Source organism: Pongo abelii, chromosome 22 (assembly GCF_028885655.2).
Source record: "Pongo abelii isolate AG06213 chromosome 22, NHGRI_mPonAbe1-v2.0_pri, whole genome shotgun sequence".
Taxonomy (NCBI): Eukaryota; Metazoa; Chordata; class Mammalia; order Primates; family Hominidae; genus Pongo; species Pongo abelii.
Window position 1 is genome coordinate 35,086,644 of NC_072007.2, and position 18,622 is coordinate 35,105,265.

An 18,622-nucleotide genomic window follows, 5' to 3' on the forward strand; every position below is an offset into this window, starting at 1 on the left:
AACTTATATACATGAATCAGGTTACCAAATAATTGTTAAGATGGCGGTACTCCTCAAGAATCCCAGCTGACCTCTTGCAGAAATTGATGTATTTAAATTGTGCAACCTGGAACATTTAGCCTCTCTTAACAGAGATTGATGTGTATAGAGCACATTATAAATCTTCTAGACCATTAACTGGTCTATTTCTACACAGCAGCTTTACCAGCTTGAAAAGATATTTTGCACAATGCTTTTTAAAAACACACAAAAACCAAATATGAGTCTTATTCTTAACACTTTTACTATTCAGGAAAATAAAAAATGAATTTGTGTTTCCATAAAATTATTTTACTTTAGGCTCACTTCTTCTTTATTATTTTATAGATACTACAGTAGTTTTCCACTTACAAAAGAAAGAATTGTCAATAAAGTGGAGGCAGGAGACCCACAATAGTCAAAATAACCTTGAAAATAAAGAACAAGGTAGGAGTACTTCACAATTTCAAAACTTCCTACAAAGCAATGACAATCAACACAGTGTGATGCCAGCACAAGAACAGATGTATATACCAATGGATAAGAATTGAGAGACCAAAAATAAAACTATACATCCATAGCCAATTGATTTTAAATAATTCAGTGAAAGACGGAATAGTCTTTTCAATATGCAGTACTGAGATAATTGGATAGCCACATGCAAAAGAATGAAATAAGACCTCTATTTTACACCACATACAAAAATTAACTGGAAATGGATCAAAAAACTAAATCTAAAACTATAACACATTGGAGAAAATATTTACAAGCTTTTATGTGACAAATGATTGGTAAATATGACTCCAAAAGCAGGAAGAACAGGAGAAACAACAGATTATTTGGACTTCATTAAAATAAAAAACTTTTAAGATTCAAAGAAAAGCATCAAGAAAGTGAAAATATAACTCATAAAATGGAAGAAAATATTTGCAAGTCATGTATCTGATATGGGTCATGTATCTAGAATATATAAAATCTCTTACAACTCAGCAATATAAAGACAAATAAACCCATTTTGAAAAGGTAAAGAATCTGAATGAACATTTTTTTCACAGAAGATACAAAAAATGACTAAAAACACATGTGAAGAAGCTCAGTTTCATTAGTTATCTGGGAAATGCAAATGAAACCACAATGAAATACCACTTCACACCTGCTATGATGACTATAAGCAAAAAGACAGATAATCAGAAAGGTTGACAAAAATTTGGAGAAAATAGAATCCCCATAGATTACTAGTGGAAATGTAAAATGGTGCAGTCACTTTGGAAAACAGTCTTACCGTTCTTCAAATGATTAATAGAGTATCCTATGTCACAGCAAGTCCATTCCTGGGTATATACACAAAAGAATTGAAAACAGATATTCAAAGAAATACTTGTATTTTAATATGTATTTTTAAGCGAATGTTATTATAGCAATATTTTATTGTTATTTATTGTTATAGCATCATTATAGCATGATTTCCAATAGCCAAAATGTAAAAATAATCCATAAACAAAATATGAGTATATCCATATAATAAAATTATATTTGACCATAAAAATGAAGTATTGATAGATACTGCAACACAAATAAGCCTTGAAAACATTATGCTAAGTAAAAAAATTCAGTCACAAAAGACTATATAATGTATGATTCCATTCATATGAATTGTGAAGAGTAGAGAAATTTATACACACAGAAACCATATCAGTGGTTGCTTAGGACTGAAGATGGTGGGAGGATGGGAGATAATAAAGAAAATTAGGAATTTCTTCTTGAGGTGAGGAGAATGTTCTAAAATTGACTGTTGTGCTGGTTGAACAGATCTGTGAGTCATTGAATTGTACACTGTAACTGAGTAAAATGTGTTATGTTAATTAGATCTTAACAAAACTTAAAATAAGTAGAAGAAGGAGGCAAAGGATGCACAGTTGAATAAAGAAAAGTAATGACAGAAGCAAGCCATAGTGATGCAGTGTGAGAAGTGCTTAGCCTGCTCGTGGTGACATTGAAGATGGAGGAAAAGGGTCATGAGACAAAAACCATGGAAAGCCTCCAGAAGACAGAAGCCTCCAGAAAAAACAGAAGAAATGGCTCTCCACTAGAGCCTCTAGAATGAAATACTGCCCTTTGTAGTTAGCCCAAGTGAAAACCATGTTGGACTTCTGACCTACAGAATTGTAAAATAAATCTGTGTTATTTTAAGCCACTAAAAGTATGGTAATTTGCTACAGTAGCCATAGAAAACTAGTGTGGATTAACTCTGGTGGTCATTTTAATATGCCAGCTTGGATAAGCTATAGTCCCCAGCTATTCAAGGAAACACGAATCTAGCTGCTGTTGTGAAGATATTTCACAGAAGTGATTACAGTGAATAATCAGTTGACTTTAAATACTGGAGATCATCCTAGATAATTGGAGTTGACCTGATTCTATTAGTCAAAAGACATTTAAAACAGAACTAGAAATTCCCTGAAGAGGAAGAAATTCTGGATGTGGACAACAAATTCACTCTGTGCTTGAGAGTATGACAAGCCCTTCCTGCTGGCCTGTCTACAGATTTTGGATTTGCCTGGCTGGTCCTCGTGATTCCATTATCTAATTGCTTATGACACATTTTTAAATACACTTCTGTTCCTTGTTCTGATTCTCTGCTTCAACCCTAACTGACAGAGTCACATTTGGAGTGTTTGGTGGTAACTGTTCCAATAGCTCTTTGTGTCAATTTGTTGTATGATCATTTGTTAGAACTTTTTCTGGGAAAGCAGCTGCATAGCACTTATGACAATGATTGAGCAATAGGACTTCAGTCTCCTGTGATCACACATTTGAGCACCATAACCATGGGGAACAACACTATGAGAAGGCTTACGATGAGAGTCCATAGTTAATTTTGAAGGTGAGAGTCAAGAGAGTCCATGTTAAAGCAAGAGAATAAAACTCCTCATTTATTACTCACAGAAAAAGATGTAACCAAATTAATTTAACTGGTTGTTGACAAAGATATGTAATTTTATGTCTTTGTTTTGTGAGTCTTTTTGTAGACTAAGGCAACCTGAAAGAGATGAAGCTATAAGCACAATAGTCCTCTAAGACAACAAATACTTTACTCTCAAAGGCCGGTGATAAATCTAAGACACTTTTATTTTGAACCATTCCCTGCCTGATTTCATGCCAGAGTGGTAAAGCCATAGTGACATTATCTAGTTGTTCCTCTATTCTATGAATTCTGGTCAGGATTTTTCTTACTTTTAGAGAATCATAAAATAAAGGAAAAAGCCAAAAACCCTTTTCAATTATTAAAATTTTCAAAGTCCAAGTTTCAAATTTTTTCCTTCTTGATTTAAATTATCTAAAGATATCTTTTTAGTAGAGAGGAAAATAGAGGCTGGAAGAGATCCTGGGTGAAATCATGGATGCTGTGTGACAGTCTTCAGATCATGGATCTCGTGAGGATAACATCCAATACGTTGCATGCCTCAAATCCAATACCAGCCATTAGTGACTAGTAATTTGTTTTCAGCTAAAACACCACATATTCTGTTGTCAAATATTATTTTAATAATATTCTGTCATTCATCAAGACTGGTCAGCATCAGGTAGTGTTAATTGTAGTATAGAAGTGGTAGATCCATCGTATAATATGGTGATTATAGTTTATAACAATGTACAGTCATTCCTTTTTTATCCACAGGGGTTAGGTTCCAAAATCCCCACTGGATGCCTGAAACCACAGATTATTCTAAACCCTATGTAAAATTTTTATTTTTATATACATACATATCTATGATAAAGTTGAATTTATAAAGTAGGCACAGGAAGAGATTAGCAATAACAATAATAAAATAGAACAATTATAACCATATACTGTTAACAATTTAATGGACAGAAGATTCATTTTTACCATAGATCTTAGAAAATTCAGCATGATTTCTTTCTTTCCTTATTAAGTAGAGAACTTTCACCTTGTTGCTTAAAGGAGATACCTAACAGTTTCTCTTTGGCATATCCGAATTGTGCTTTGGGGACATCGTTAAGTAAAATAATGATTACTTGAACACAAGCACTGTGATACTGCCACAATTGATCTGACAAGCAATATGGCTACCAAGGGCTTAACACATAAGTACCACATAGAGCATGGATACACTGGACAAAGGAATAATCCCTGTCCCAAGAGGGATGGCATGAGATTTCATCATGCTACTCAGAAAACTTACGAATTGTTTAGTTCTTGAATTTTCTATTTAACTTTTTTGACTGCAGTTTACTGCAGGTAATCAAAATCATGGAAAGAGAAACTGCAGATAAGGAGCATTACTGTATTACATACTTGAAAATTGGTAAGACAGTAGATTTTAAATGTTCTCAGCACAAAAATAAGGTAAGTATGTGAGGTAATGGATATGTTAGTTTGATTTAGTCATTCCACAATATGTGTGTGTGTGTGTGTGTGTGTGTATGTATCAGAAAATTATGTTGTACACCATAACTATATATAATTTGTATTTGTCAATTAAAAAAATAAACATTTAAAGATAAATAAAGGAGCCATTTGCTCACTACAAAAAAGAAGAAAAAACTTTGGGTACATCTAAGTCAATAAATGAAGTTGAAAATGTAGTATAGCTCTCTTATAAGATCTGTAAAAGTAATACAGCCTCCAAATAAATATACATTATCTATTTCTTTTTATTTTTCCAGGTCTATTTTTCTGAAAGTTCTGTTACAAAGACTAGTTGCTACAAAGTCCTCTTTCTAAATATGATGTATATGTTTAATCCTGAATTTTAAGTGTAGAAAAAAGAGAAATACCTATAAAGATAAATAATAATAGCATGCAGATTAAAGTATATGACAAGCTATGTTTAGATTATTTGAATATCATTCTTTGTGCCTTGGATCAACAACTTCTTGCAGTTGTCAACTTGATACAAAGATTGTAGGTTGAAGCTGTCTCCTGAAGATTGTCCAATTCTAGAAGATTCTTTAAAATCCTCATCTTGAGGTCTCTAGTTGGAGCAGTTTTCTAATGATTTGAGGATGAATTATCTTCTCCAAGTAAAGTATATCCAAGAAACAAGTGTACTTTTGGAGTTATGCTAACTAGTTACAGTACTTGATGAGATGTTTTCATTAGAGTTCAATAACACTATCTGATATCTCTTCCAGAAGACAAGAGCTCAACATTTCAGACCATGTAAGCATTATTTAGGAGGATGTTGAAGAAATACCGCATTTATTGATGACGACTAGGTGCATTTTATGAGTTCTTTGCAGTATTAGGGGATGTCTGCTTGAATTTGGCCAGAATATAGAATCAGAGTAAATTTCTAGGTGTAAGAGGCAGTCTAATATCCATTCAGAATGGAAGAACCAGTAAGATCCTAAAAATAGGCAATTTCTTTGTCATTAAAAACAATGCCAGTACTCTTTGGATTCCTATAATGTCTGAAAGCTTTGTTGATGTTTTAGCTTAAGAATTCATTGTTCCTTCTATCATTTCTGAAGATTGGGATAATATGGGCAGTAAAGTTTCTGAATAAGCAGCAAAGTGTTGAAAATCTTGTTAGTGACGGTCCCAGTAAAATGGGTATCTCTGTTACTGCAGAGATAGGTTGGAATTCCCATACTGGGAAAACAAAATCAAGTGGTATTTTTGCTAGTATCAGATTCATAGCTCTTTCAAAGAAAAGCTTCAATCCATCACCAGAATTAGAAAACACTGACAAACATATTCAAAATCAGTTGTGGAGGAGAGTAGTACAAAACTTACTTGGAGATGTCCTGAGACATTTTTCTATTTTTTAGCTATTTTTCATTTTTCTTCTTTATAATTTTACCAGGACTATGCTGCTGGCAATTGGTGAGATTTTCATCAGCGGCAACATCAACAATTTGGGTCAAACGTTTCAGCAATGCTAGTTGACTACTATAGCCAAATTGTCCTTGCTATAGTCAGTCAATGCTTTCATTAAAATTTTATGAAAGTTTCTATTCAAGATTCTCTGGTGCCAACAAACTCCTGAAAGTGCCAGAGATTATTCTCATGCAATTTGCAAAGATGTTTTTTTCTGGTATTTCTTTCTGACATTGGAGTCAAAACTAGCTTTAGACCATTCAAAATATTTGGCCTCGTGGACTGTCATGAGAGCAAGGATTTTTCTCATGGTTTTCTATCTAAACAGCCATGAATTTTACTTTAACCTCTATGTTATTTACTTTTGTGTACATTGTTGACATGCCCAGTAAAAGGCAAAAAAAAAAAAAAAAAAAAGAATGTTTATCTGAAGGACACTAAAGAAGGCAGAACACAGATTTACAACTATAATGTAACACAGAAGATAAAATAGTACTTTTATTCAAAACCGCAAGTGTGGAATAACTATTGTATTATGTCCTTGAGGTGCTTAATACATCAATATCCTCTCCAGGTGAATTTCTTCAGTAGGAAGACAAAATTATTACACAGATAAGTGCAAGCTATGATGAGCTCCTACTTCTTTAGACTTTCAAATATTGGTTTCAGTGTTTCTTTAGTGTCTAGTTTTAGATGTCTTGTGCAAGCTTGTAGAAAGTTATGGTTGCAACAATCTGCACCATTGTGGGTACATAATGGAGGAAGCATCTGATAGTTTTAATGTAAGGTCAGTAAAACGTATTCTAGATCCATTTATGCTTTTGTCCAATGGCTCTTTCAAAATATGCATGGAGGTGTGAGAGATCTGGTTCTCATTGAGGTGTTTGCTTGCATATCATATTCTCCATTTAAAGCTGAAGACGGTTTCCCTCATCAAAAAGACTGATCCTAAAGCTAGTTTCACATGTGCTTTAGGATCGACTGCTTAATACTATCCAAAGATATTTAAATGCCTATGGCTGATATCTCCAATGGGCTCATTCTTCCTTTGCCTATAGGCCCAAATTTTATTTCAGACTGTTTTCATAGAAGAGATTGGAGGTAGCCTTCAAAAAATCTTAGAGTTGTTAAAATGCATACTATCTTCAATGGGCTCATTCTTTCTTTACCTATAGGACAAAATTTGATTCAAGTCTATTTTCATAGAAAAGACATTGGAAGTATCCTTGAGAAGATCTTAACCAGTATGTATAGCTAATTCCAGTGGTTTTTGATGTAATAAATAGACTAGGGTAGCCCTCTGAGGACATGCCCAGGAACTTCCCACTCCACCTTTTCCATCTCATAGCTTGTGCTTCTTGTACTTAAGGTCTCTACTACATTAAGCAAAAATTGGTATAGAGTATAAAGCTCTACATCTTCTTAGAACTAAATTCTTCTGTGAATTTATGAATTTCTTTCTTTCATGTCTTGGCTTTGGAAAGTTCTTTACAAGAATGAGACTAGGGCTTAAAATCAGCCCTAAGAAGCTACTCTAATTTGAAAGAGGCAATTGAGTTGTGAGGGTTTCTTGTAGAGCAGAAGGGAAGGGAAGTAGGTCAGAAGTGGGGGGGTCAGAGTGTGATGTAGGATCATAATGGAAGGAAAAGAAATGTGGAAGAAATCTAGTAGATTTGAAATGTGATTTAGGAAGATAAAAGACAAAGATAGTTTTATGTTTTTTTCACATTTTTTCTTTTGACTTAGCTACAAATTTTTTTACAGAAGTAATTTTGGAATCTGAATTTTTTTTGGAAGCTTCCCCTACTAATAAAAAATGATAAACATAAGAGGTTTGGAATTTTGCTCCCTGTTTTGTTCTAAGGCACTTCTCAAATGAATAATTTTCTTCATAGCAGAAGCCCCTCCCCCCAAATATTCATTGTAATCCTTAATTATCTTTCAAGAAATTATGGTATTTAGAAAGACAAATACCTAATTAGTGTTATAGTATGGACAGGTAAAAGAAGGTGAAGTCTGTCCCGGAGACGGCATAGACTGACAATTTGATAAATTCATAATTCTTCTAGTGTTCAGGAGTTTTCAAAAAGTTTCTTCCTGAACCAAACTGTCACAGAAAAATTTAGACAAGACTGTGGCAAGGTGTAAAAAAGCTTTGACAGATAGCCCAATGCAAACGTTTTCCATAACGCCTGTCTGACATGGCTTTCTGAATTTATCAGCCCTTAGAGTGAGCTTCAATGAATGGATTTATTAGGTCTATGTCCAATCTCTTCTCTAAGAATTTGGTCTTATAAGCTTATATCAGAGTATGACAAAGACCTTCCCACTCCATCCCCTAGAAAACTTAAAAACACAGCAGTGTATTACGAGTTAAAGACAGGACCCCTCCAAGGATGGGAATTTCAAACCTGGTTACAAAATCAACTAATTCCAATATGCATAGAATTGAAAGAAACTAAGCAGTGTGGAGCCTAGGAACCTGAAAAAAAAGTCAGAGTTCAGACCCAGTGCAAAACTTAGCTCAGTACACAGTTGTAGAGGCTCCTGGGAGGATGTTCCAGGCACCTTCACAGAGAATGTTGTTTAGGGTTGAGGATCTTGACCTGTGGTAGTGAGGGGGTTTCAAGTGGAGCTGCAAAACCTCCAGAATTACCAACTGTTGAATCCTCCAAAGACCAGGAAAAAAACAAAACAAAACAAAACAGGAAAACATTGATCAAGCAAAACTAAACTTTAAAGACTTACTGCAGTCAGAATACCACCTAACAGAGTCTTAACAGTTTTTCAGTAACTGAATATTAGAAAAAAGTAGGTATAGTCTCTCAGGGCCTGAGCTGGGCTTTTCTAAGGCAGATCTTTCAAATTTGAGAATTAATTGGCATTGACAGAATTTGTGACTTAATAACTTCAAATTGGTGTATACAGCAAGATGAATTGAGTTTTGAGCAGCATACTACTAGCATTGATAAATAAACTGTTTCAGTTGGCTCACTCTTATCTTCCAGGAACGAATATTTTCTGGGGAAAGCAACTAAGTTATTTTTGCTTGGCCTCAGTATAACATAGAAACAGAAAAATTACCTGAACCCAATAGATGTATTCTTTAACACAAAGATAGGAATTCCTGTTGGTTTCAGTTCTTTGCATAAAGCATTGGTGTCCTCAACATATCAAATTTATTTCTCCCATTGTTTTTAATGTATTTTTCCCAGTTATCCATTAAAAATAGGTTATCTTTTCAGTGGTTACTAATATTGCCTTCCTTCCATCAGTTACCCCATGCCTCTGATTTTATGAAAAGTTTCTTAACAGTAGAATTTAGGATTTGAGAAACATTTATTATTTTGAATGTCACTGAAAGCTCTACAAAGTGAAACCAAACAAAGTAAAAATTGAGGATCTGAATCATAATTAATGAAGACTTAGCTCAAGTGTTTACCCAGATCCTTCCCCTAATCTCTGGATTTCAAGTGAACACAATTGCATAAATCCCTTTAATGGCCCATTTTTATGCTAAATGCTCTGCTTTCCTGCTTCTTTCCTACACGCCTACACTACCACACCAAATTCATTCAAGACCAGGTCACCCTATCTAAATCCCTCTTCCCCAACCATCAGGGCAGATTGGTTAGGAAGGTTCAAAATATTAAAGAGATTGGGAACTTTGCTGATTTTATTTTCCTTCAGCTGGTGCCCAGAGTAATACATCATAAGATTCTTGGCTTCTCTGCCTTCTTCTCTGCTTCTGAAAAACCCCAACTAATCTTTTCTAGATCCTGACAATCCTCAGTATCTCTAAGCAGCTTTGTCTCCCAAAGTGCAAACACCATGAACAGTAGTATCTCTTTATGCCTCAAGCAGAGGAATGCTTTCTGCCTGGATGACAATTTTTTAGTTGACCGTGGTCTTAAGGAGACCATAAAACTCTTGGTTCCCAAAGGGTAAACCTTTGCTTTGAGCCATATCCATGTATCTCTTATTCAAGATGTTATTTCTACTTCCTTACTGGCAAAGAAGACTATGGTGTGTCACCTCTCCAAGAGACAAGAGAAAAACTGTCTTGCATGCCTAAACACTATGGTTAGTAACCTCTATTGGCCATTTAAACTTCTGAATACCTCACAACACAAATATTATCATTCTTACTGTTTGATACTTGAGAAAATAGAGCATTAGAATGTTAAAAAGCTACCTTTGGTCACATTGCTAGTGAGTAATATGGACAGAATTGGAAGGCTATGCTCTTTTTATTACACTGCTATGTCATCATTGGTAGAACTTTCATGAGTCCTTACCCTGCATAAGCATCATCATTATTATTTTTATTATTATCATCATCATCATCATCACCATTATCACTTATTCTTTCACTTCTCACAGTTATTCCCTAGGCTACTTTCTATTTAAGGAGGTAGGCGGACTTTCTCTCCATTTCCTTATATGAGGATCACAATCTCTTTACTTCAAGATAATTTAATACTACTTTGAACCTGGGGGAGGTGGCATGTAAAGGGCTAAGCTTTATTTATTTTGAGGGTGAGAGAGAGGGAAAACTTACAAGCCTAGGATCAACAAGACAAAGTTGGCATCTTCCACAGAAGGAGCACCAACCTTTTTTGTTGTTTTTGTTAATTAGACTTTTTTGAGCAATCGTATGTTTATTTTAAAAACTGAGAAGAAAATAGAAGTCTCTATATACTCCTTCACTCTTCCCATTTCCTCTATTTTTTTTTTTTTTTTTTTTTTTTTTTGAGACAGAGTCTTGCTCTGTCACCCAGGCTGGAGTGCAGTGGCGTGATCGTGGCTCACTGCATGCTCCACCTCCCAGGTTCACGCCATTCTCCTGCCTCAGCCTCCCACCTGTAGCTGGAACTTCAGGTGCCCGCCACCACGCCCGGCTAATTTTTTGTATTTTTTAGTAGAGACGGGGTTTCACCGTGTTAGCCAGGATGGTCTCGATCACCTGACCTCATGATCTGCCCACCTTGGCCTCCCAAAGTGCTGGGATTACAGGCGTGAGCCACCACACCCAGCCCCTTCTTCTATTATTGATATCTTGCGTTACTGTGATGCATTTGTTACGTTGCTAAATGAACCACTTGTTAACTGTGAAATGAGCCAAAATCAATACATTATTGTTAATCAAAGTTCAGAGTTTATATAAGAGTTCACTCTGTATGTTGTATATTCTATGGATTTTGCAAACATACAATAACATGCATCCACCATATCACACATATCACACAGAATAGTTGCATTGCCCTAAGAAAAAAAAAAATTTCTGTGTTCCTCCAATTTATCCTTCTCTCCTTCCCCAAAATGCTCAGGTAACCATTGATCTATGGTACCGTCTCCATAGTTTTACCTTTCCTAAAATGTCACATAATCAGAATCATACAGTACATTCACCTTTTATATTGGTTTCTTTCACTTAGCAACATACGTTGAAGGTGTCCTCACATTTTCTCATGGCTTGATAGCTCATTTCCTTTTAATACTGAATAATTTTCCATTGTATGAATGTACCACAGTTTATCTATTAATGATGTACTAGAGTTTATTTATTATTCTACTGAAGGGTGTCTAGGTTGCTTCCAGGTTTTGACAATTTCTGTAGCCCTTTTTCTTCTCCTAACTCCATCAATTTCATGCTGCCAATCCTTCGTTTACTGCCCCATCCAATATAATTGCCTCGTTTTTCTCACACCATCTAAACATCTTTGACTTCCCTTCATCTCTGCTTCAGGAGGAAGATTCACTGTGAATGCTGTCGTCTTCAAACTGGGCTTTGTACCTTTACCGAGCTGTTTCCACCTGAAATGCCTTCCTCCTCTAAAATCACGAAATGCGTACTTGTGCGTGTGTTTGTGTGTGTGATACTCAATATATATTTATAAAGCTTACCTACCATTTACGTATTGTTTCTGAAAGACCAAATTTTCAATGAATTTTCTTGACAAGTGTATCTTCTTTTTTGTCATAGTCAGTCAAGGGATGCAGCCCGTTTTCTGCTGTGAAGCATTCCGTGATGTTGCCGACTAGCCAGGCATCTGAACATCAAATTATTAGCACGTTTTCTAGTCTCTGTTGCTCTCAATAATAACACCAGCTCTTAACTTAATCTGCACTAGGACGTAAATTTATTATGTTAGAATTTGCCCAACACTGTCCTAACTGCTATTTGTTTTAAACATGCCCAAAAGGTATGAGATTGGAAAGTTGATTATTATTACCTCATTTTTTTTTTTTTTTGGATGAGAAAACAAGAACTCAAGAGATTGTGACTTTCTTACAAGGGAGGGAAGATAAGTATTAAACTAGATCCTGTAAACTCATGCTTACAGTTTTGTTTTTTTCTTAAACAAACCTGACCTCTGCTGCTTCTTAAAGAACCAAACCTATGTTTGTATGTATTTATCATACCTACATTTTGTTAACCTTTTTTGCATGGTTAAGTCAGAATCTTTGCTGATCTCCAAATTGGTCAAAAAATAGTTTTGTTTCATGCAACCTCTATGTCAAAGTATGAACTCAAATCTGAGCTACTACAATTATTACTTCATATACACCAACACACACACACAAGGAAATGATGAGCATACTAAATCAAATACAATTTTATTTCCTAATGAAATGAGCTAAGCATAAATATGACAAAGTGCACAGTGGAGAATAATTATCAGCCTTCCTTTATAGACAACATCAGGCTCGGCAAAGTCAATTTGAATATAAATGCAAAATATGTTGAGAACACATTTAGAGAAAAGCAATAATAGTTACTAAAATAGACTATTAAATTATCTTTTAATAACTTTATAATAGCAAATGTAATACTGTGAAAAAGCCCAAGATCTCTAATAAAATCAGGCGAGTCGGATTTGCAAAAATAAATAAGATTTAAATCAGGTTAAATTTTATAAGCAGTGCTATAAAGTGAATTTGTTCTGCTATAGTATCTGCTAGAAAGGAGGAATAGTTTGAACAACTAAGTTCTTTCAAATTATCAAGTGTAAGAAATATGATAAGCATGAAAATACACTTAAAGCATGTATGTATAGATGATACTGGCAGTAGTAGTTGTATTACTGTATGTTGCCTATATTTAGATCTGATTTAGGATGTTCATGTGGTATAAATTTTAAAATATGGTTGATATTGAAAAAGGAGCATATTTGTATGAGTGTGTGTGGTTGTGTGTGTGTGTTTTACTATGTAGGATTTTAATATTTATAATATTTGGCATTGACTAGCAATATGCCTTTTTTTTTTTTAAATGGAGTATCACTCTGTCGCCCAGGTTGGAGTGCAGTGGTATGAACTCGGCTCACTGCAACCTCTGCCTCCCGGGTTCAAGCAATTCTCCTGTCTCAGCCTCCCCAGTATCTAGGACTATAGGCACCCGCCACCATGCCCGACTAATTTTTGTATTTTTAGTAGAGACGGGATTTCACCATATTGGTCAGGCTGGTCTCAAACTCCTGACCTCAGGTCTGCCTGCCTTGGCCTCCCAAAGTGCTGGGATCACAGGCTGAGCTACCGCACCCTGCCGAGATATCCTTTATGTGCCAGCAGCTAATATTTGAAGCTGATACTTTACTTTAAATACAATGTTTGAAAAGAAAAAACAAGAAAAGAAAAACAAATGTGCTCATTTAAGATTAGATTTGTGCTAAGAACATATGGATATATTGTGAGTATGAGCAATTATGGGCATAGATACAATTGTCTCACTTTGGAATATACTGCTCTAGAAAGGTGACTATAGCAGATTGCAAGAATGACTCCAATTTGTCACTCTCTCCTAGTTTCATCTTTTACCACATACTTTGCAGCATCCTCCATGCTGTAAAGTAGAGGAGGTGAGGTTGGAGTGCTGCAAAGTGGTGAGGGTTGGAGTGGTGAGGGATGGAGTGGTGAGGGATGGAGTGGCGAGGGCTGGAGTGGCGAGGGTTGGAGTGGCGAGGGATGGAGTGGCGAGGGATGGAGTGGCGAGGGATGCAGTGGCGAGGGCTGGAGTGGCGAGGGCTGGAGTGGCGAGGGATGGAGTGGCGAGGGTTGGAGTGGCGAGGGATGGAGTGGCGAGGGATGGAGTGGCGAGGGCTGGAGTGGCGAGGGATGGAGTGGCGAGGGTTGGAGTGGCGAGGGTTGGAGTGGCGAGGGATGGAGTGGCGAGGGTTGGAGTGGCGAGGGATGGAGTGGCGAGGGATGGAGTGGCGAGGGTTGGAGTGGCGAGGGATGGAGTGGCGAGGGATGGAGTGGCGAGGGTTGGAGTGGCGAGGGATGGAGTGGCGAGGGTTGGAGTGGCGAGGGATGGAGTGGCGAGGGATGGAGTGGCGAGGGTTGGAGTGGCGAGGGTTGGAGTGGCGTGGGTTGGAGTGGCGAGGGTTGGAGTGGGGAGGGCTGGAGTGGGGAGGGTTGGAGTGGGGAGGGATGGAGTGGTGAGTGTTGGAGTGGTGAGGGATGGAGTGGTGAGGGTCGGAGTGGCGTGGGTGGGAGTGGTGAGGGTTGGAGTGGGGAGGGCTGGAGCGGGGAGGGCTGGAGCGGGGAGGGCTGGAGTGGTGAGGTTTGGAGTGGTGAGGGATGGAGTGGTGAGGGATGGAGTGGTGAGGGATGGAGTGGTGAGGGTTGGAGTATTGAGGCTTGGAGTGGTGAGAGTTGTAGTGGTGAGGGTTATAATTTCTTGATTCCGGGCTTAGCCAACTGACTTCCTTTGGCCAGTGAAATATTGGCAGATATAACACAAGTAGAAGTTTTAAAAAGGCTTGTAAGCCCAGGCTTGCTTGCACTTGCCCTGTGCTCTTGCTATGATAGTATATATGCTTTGCTTTGCTTGCTGGTCCCAGAAAAAGATGAAAGTCATAGAGAACAGTGCCAAATGGTCCCAGTTGCCCCAGATGAGGCCAGTCTACACTAGCCAACAGCCTCCAACCCAAAGATGTATGAGTGAACCCAGCTACAATCAGCCAAACTTTGCCCTCATAACTAGAAAGCTATCATAATAAATGATTGTTGTTTCAAGCAGTGAGTTTTGGAAGTGGCTTACACAGCAATAGCCAACTCACACAGTGATGATATGATCTCCCAGATCAAAATGTTATTCTGTAGACATGAAGAGAAAATGAAGCAGCTGACTCTGGGAAATGAAAGGAAAAACAAAGCTGTTCTGAGAATGTTTTTGGGGATTCTGTCCCTCATGGGTTTGCAGTAAAAATGATCATGCTACCAATACTGAGACTAGTTTTGTCCCACAGTTTATAAGTTATACTGCACACTCATATTAATTTTTTCATGTGACAATCAAAAAATACTTAGTAGATGGGGCACATATTTCCATATACTTTTTCATAAGTAGATGCACTCCCATAGAGCTAAATGCAGGGCTTGTCAACTCTAGTGCATTTCCCCATTTCTGACTTGCCCTGCTACATTTTCATACAATAGAGTGTCACTAAGGAGAGCAGAGCAGATAACCCAAGTGACAGTGATAAATACACACAGTGCTATCACACAATAGTAGGAAAAAAAATGTTGCATTTCTGAAGATTGGACAAAGTGAACTCATCCAAGTTCATAGCACAAGCAAAACTCACTTTTTAAGAGTCACTTGGAAATCATTTTCCAACATAAACACTGAGCATCATCCTGAATGCTATCCTAAACCAGGTTCCCCAGTCACCGTGTGCTTTATGCCCCTCTAAATGCAATTTATGGTTGCAAAAAAATCTGGAGTCAGGTAGTTAACAAGGTCTCTGAGTGTTAATATAATAGCCCTTGCTAGGCCAGGTGCAGTGGCTCACGCCTGTAATCCCAAAACTTTGGGAGGCTGAGGCAGGCAGATCACCTAAGGTCAGGAGTTCCAGACCAGCCTGCCAACATGGAGAAACCCCATCTCTACTAAAACTACAAAATTAGCTGGTTGTGGTGGCAGGTGCCTGTAATCCCAGCTACTCAGAAGGCTGAGGCAGGAGAATCTCTTGAACCTGGGAGGCGGAGGTTGCAGTGAGTCAAGATTGTGCCAGCCTGGGCAACAAGAGCAAAACTCCGTCAAAAAAAAAAAAAAAAAAAAGCCCTTGCTATAGCTTTTCTGTTGTTGTAGAAAGTCTCATCAATATTCTGCCAGTAACTTACTGCCAAGTCATTTTTACCTACAGCAGCAAGTCAGTCCAAATGACTCCAGGAAGTTTCCCTTGTGTGAAAATCGATGAATCTATCTCCGCTTCTTGGAGACAGGAACCAGTCAGAATAATAAAAAATAAAAGCAAAAATAAAATCTTCCAAAAAAGTTGTAGAAAATAAAATAATAAGGATCCCAAAAACAATGGAATCTCAAATAAATACATAAATATTTCTTAAGAAAGAAACAATTAATTTTAAATATTAAAAAAGGAAATAAGGCCAGGTGTGGTGGCTCACTCCTGTAATCCCAGCACTCTGGGAGGCCGAGGTGGGCAGATCATGAGGTCAGGAGTTCGAGACAAGCCTGACCAACATGGTGAAACCCTGTCTCTACCAAAAATACAAAAATTAGCCACGCATGGTGGTAGGCACCTGTAATTCCAGCTACTCAGGAGGCTGAGGCAGGAGAATCGCTTGAACCTGGGAGGTGTGCACTCCAACCTAGGCAACAGAGTGAGACTCTGTCTCAAAAAAAAAAAAAAAAAAAGAGAAAAAAAAAAACAAAGAAAGAAAAGAGAAAGAAAACAAAGAAATAAAAACAACAAAAAGTAAAAAAATAAAAAGGAGGGAATTAAATGTATGTGTCTCTTCTTTTGCCAGGTAATCCATTCATCAAATATGTATAAATTTTGAGGTAGATAATTTTGTGTAATTTTCTCAGTGTTTTCTTTTTTTGAAAACAGAATCAGCTGTGTGCTGAATATTTTTGTGTAATACATATTTTACCTTTGAGTATGGGCTATTTGATTATTATTCAAGTATAATTGAAGCAACCTCATTGTCTGTGGTAAATACCAAGGTTCTTGGCCTCACAGCCAAGGAGATCGAGGTCGCAGACACACACACACAGGCGGAGTGAGTTTGGAGCAGGAGTTTAGTAAGCAAAAGGAAAGAACAGCTCTTCATTACAGAGAGGGATCTGGAGCAGGGTTGCTGGGTGGTAGAAAAAATATCAGGGTTTTCATAAATGGGCTAGGGAGAGGGGGCTACTGAGAAGGGGATGTCTTAAGAATAATCCTCTCAATAAATGGCTTATTCTCCCTCAAACCCAAAGGATGAGAGGCTATCCAGGGGAGGACTGGCAATTAGTCCACCCACATGCCGAAGACAAAGCGCATCCAATACTTCCTAGTGTGGGTAGATTTTCACTAATTGGGTAGAAGCATTTCCATGCCGTACAGAAAGCGCCTCTGAAGTAATAAAAGTGCTAGTTAATGAAATAACTCCCCGCTTTGGCCTACCTAAATATCTCCAAAGCGACAGTGGCCCCTCATTTAAAGCAGCTGTTATCCAGGAGATCTCAAAGGCACTAGGCATACAGTACCATCTCCATTGTGCTTGGAGGCCCCGGTCCTCAGGAAAGGCAGAGAAAACAAACATTATCAAAAGACACCTCAGAAAACTGTCCCAGGGAACTCAACTTCCTTGAGTCATTCTTCCCATAGCTTTACTACGAGTAAGAAATACCCCTTCAAAGTTAGGCCTGAGCCCTCTTGATATGCTGTAGGGGTGGCCTTTCCTTACAAATGACTTCCTATTAGATCAGGAAACCTCCGAATTAGTTAAGCATGTAGCCTCCCTGGCTCATTTCCAACAGGAATTAACACAACTAGCAGAGGCCCAACACCAGGAAACAAGACCACCTCTACTTAACCCAGGAGATTAGGTACTGGTGAAGTCTCTTCCTTCTCTCTCCTGTCTTTAAGCCCGAATTGGGAGGGGCCTTAAACCGTTCTTCTCTCCATCCTCTTGATAGTAAAAGTTACCTGAATCGACTCCTGGATACATCACAATTGAGTTAAAGGTTGGAAAACTGAGGGAAAAGTCCCTGACAGCCCAGAAAAACGCCCTGAATATCACTGCAAAGAAATAGAGGATCTCAAGCTGAGAACAACCAAAGATAAGTAAATGAATGAGGGCTACTCATTCCACATAGCCCCCTCTTTGCCTTACCAAATCCTCTCAGTTATTTCCACCTTTCCCCTTGAACTTCGCCGCCAGACATCAGAACTCTTCTTTGACACATACTTGCAAGGAGATTTTGACTATCCATGGGAGTATGTTTGTAACTTCTTAGACCTATAAGGGGAAATTGTATATTCTGGCAAATGGTAAATAAATTTTGGATGGAAATAGCTTACTACATTACAATTGCAGGAATTGCTATACTTACTCTGCTGTTTGCAGTGGGACTATATACCATGACACTCACACAGTGGAATTCTGGACAAAGAATTTTACTTGCTGTAATCTTCTGCCCAACTATCACCTTTATAGCAGGTCTAATAATTACAGAAAAAAAAGACAAATATGAAGTTCTTGCTACTGAAACTTTTCTTCCTCCTCCTGATAGAGCAGGTCAATCCCCTAAACCCTATAGCCCAACAAATCCAACACCTCGCCTTGGCAGTCAACCTAACTTCATGTTATATTTGTACTTCAGACTCGCTGTCAGCGGAAGTATTACCACTATCATTGGAGGATTTAGCCAAAGTTAACACTCCAGTTACCCTCACTGCTCAGTCCAATGCAACTTATCCTGATAAGCAAGTCAAGGATATATTTCTCCCAATCATCTCA

At 37.7% G+C, this 18,622-nt stretch overlaps 1 long non-coding RNA gene across 1 annotated transcript in view; it reads left to right on the forward strand.

The window, feature by feature from the left end:
- The window catches only part of LOC134760821 (uncharacterized), a 162,697-nt gene extending 144,654 nt beyond the window's left edge, over positions 1–18,043 (forward strand). Inside the window, exon 3 of the long non-coding RNA XR_010138816.1 lies at positions 17,799–18,043. This is a non-coding gene — a long non-coding RNA (uncharacterized LOC134760821). The remainder of the gene's footprint in view (positions 1–17,798) is intronic.
- Positions 18,044–18,622: the final 579 nt, after the last annotated feature.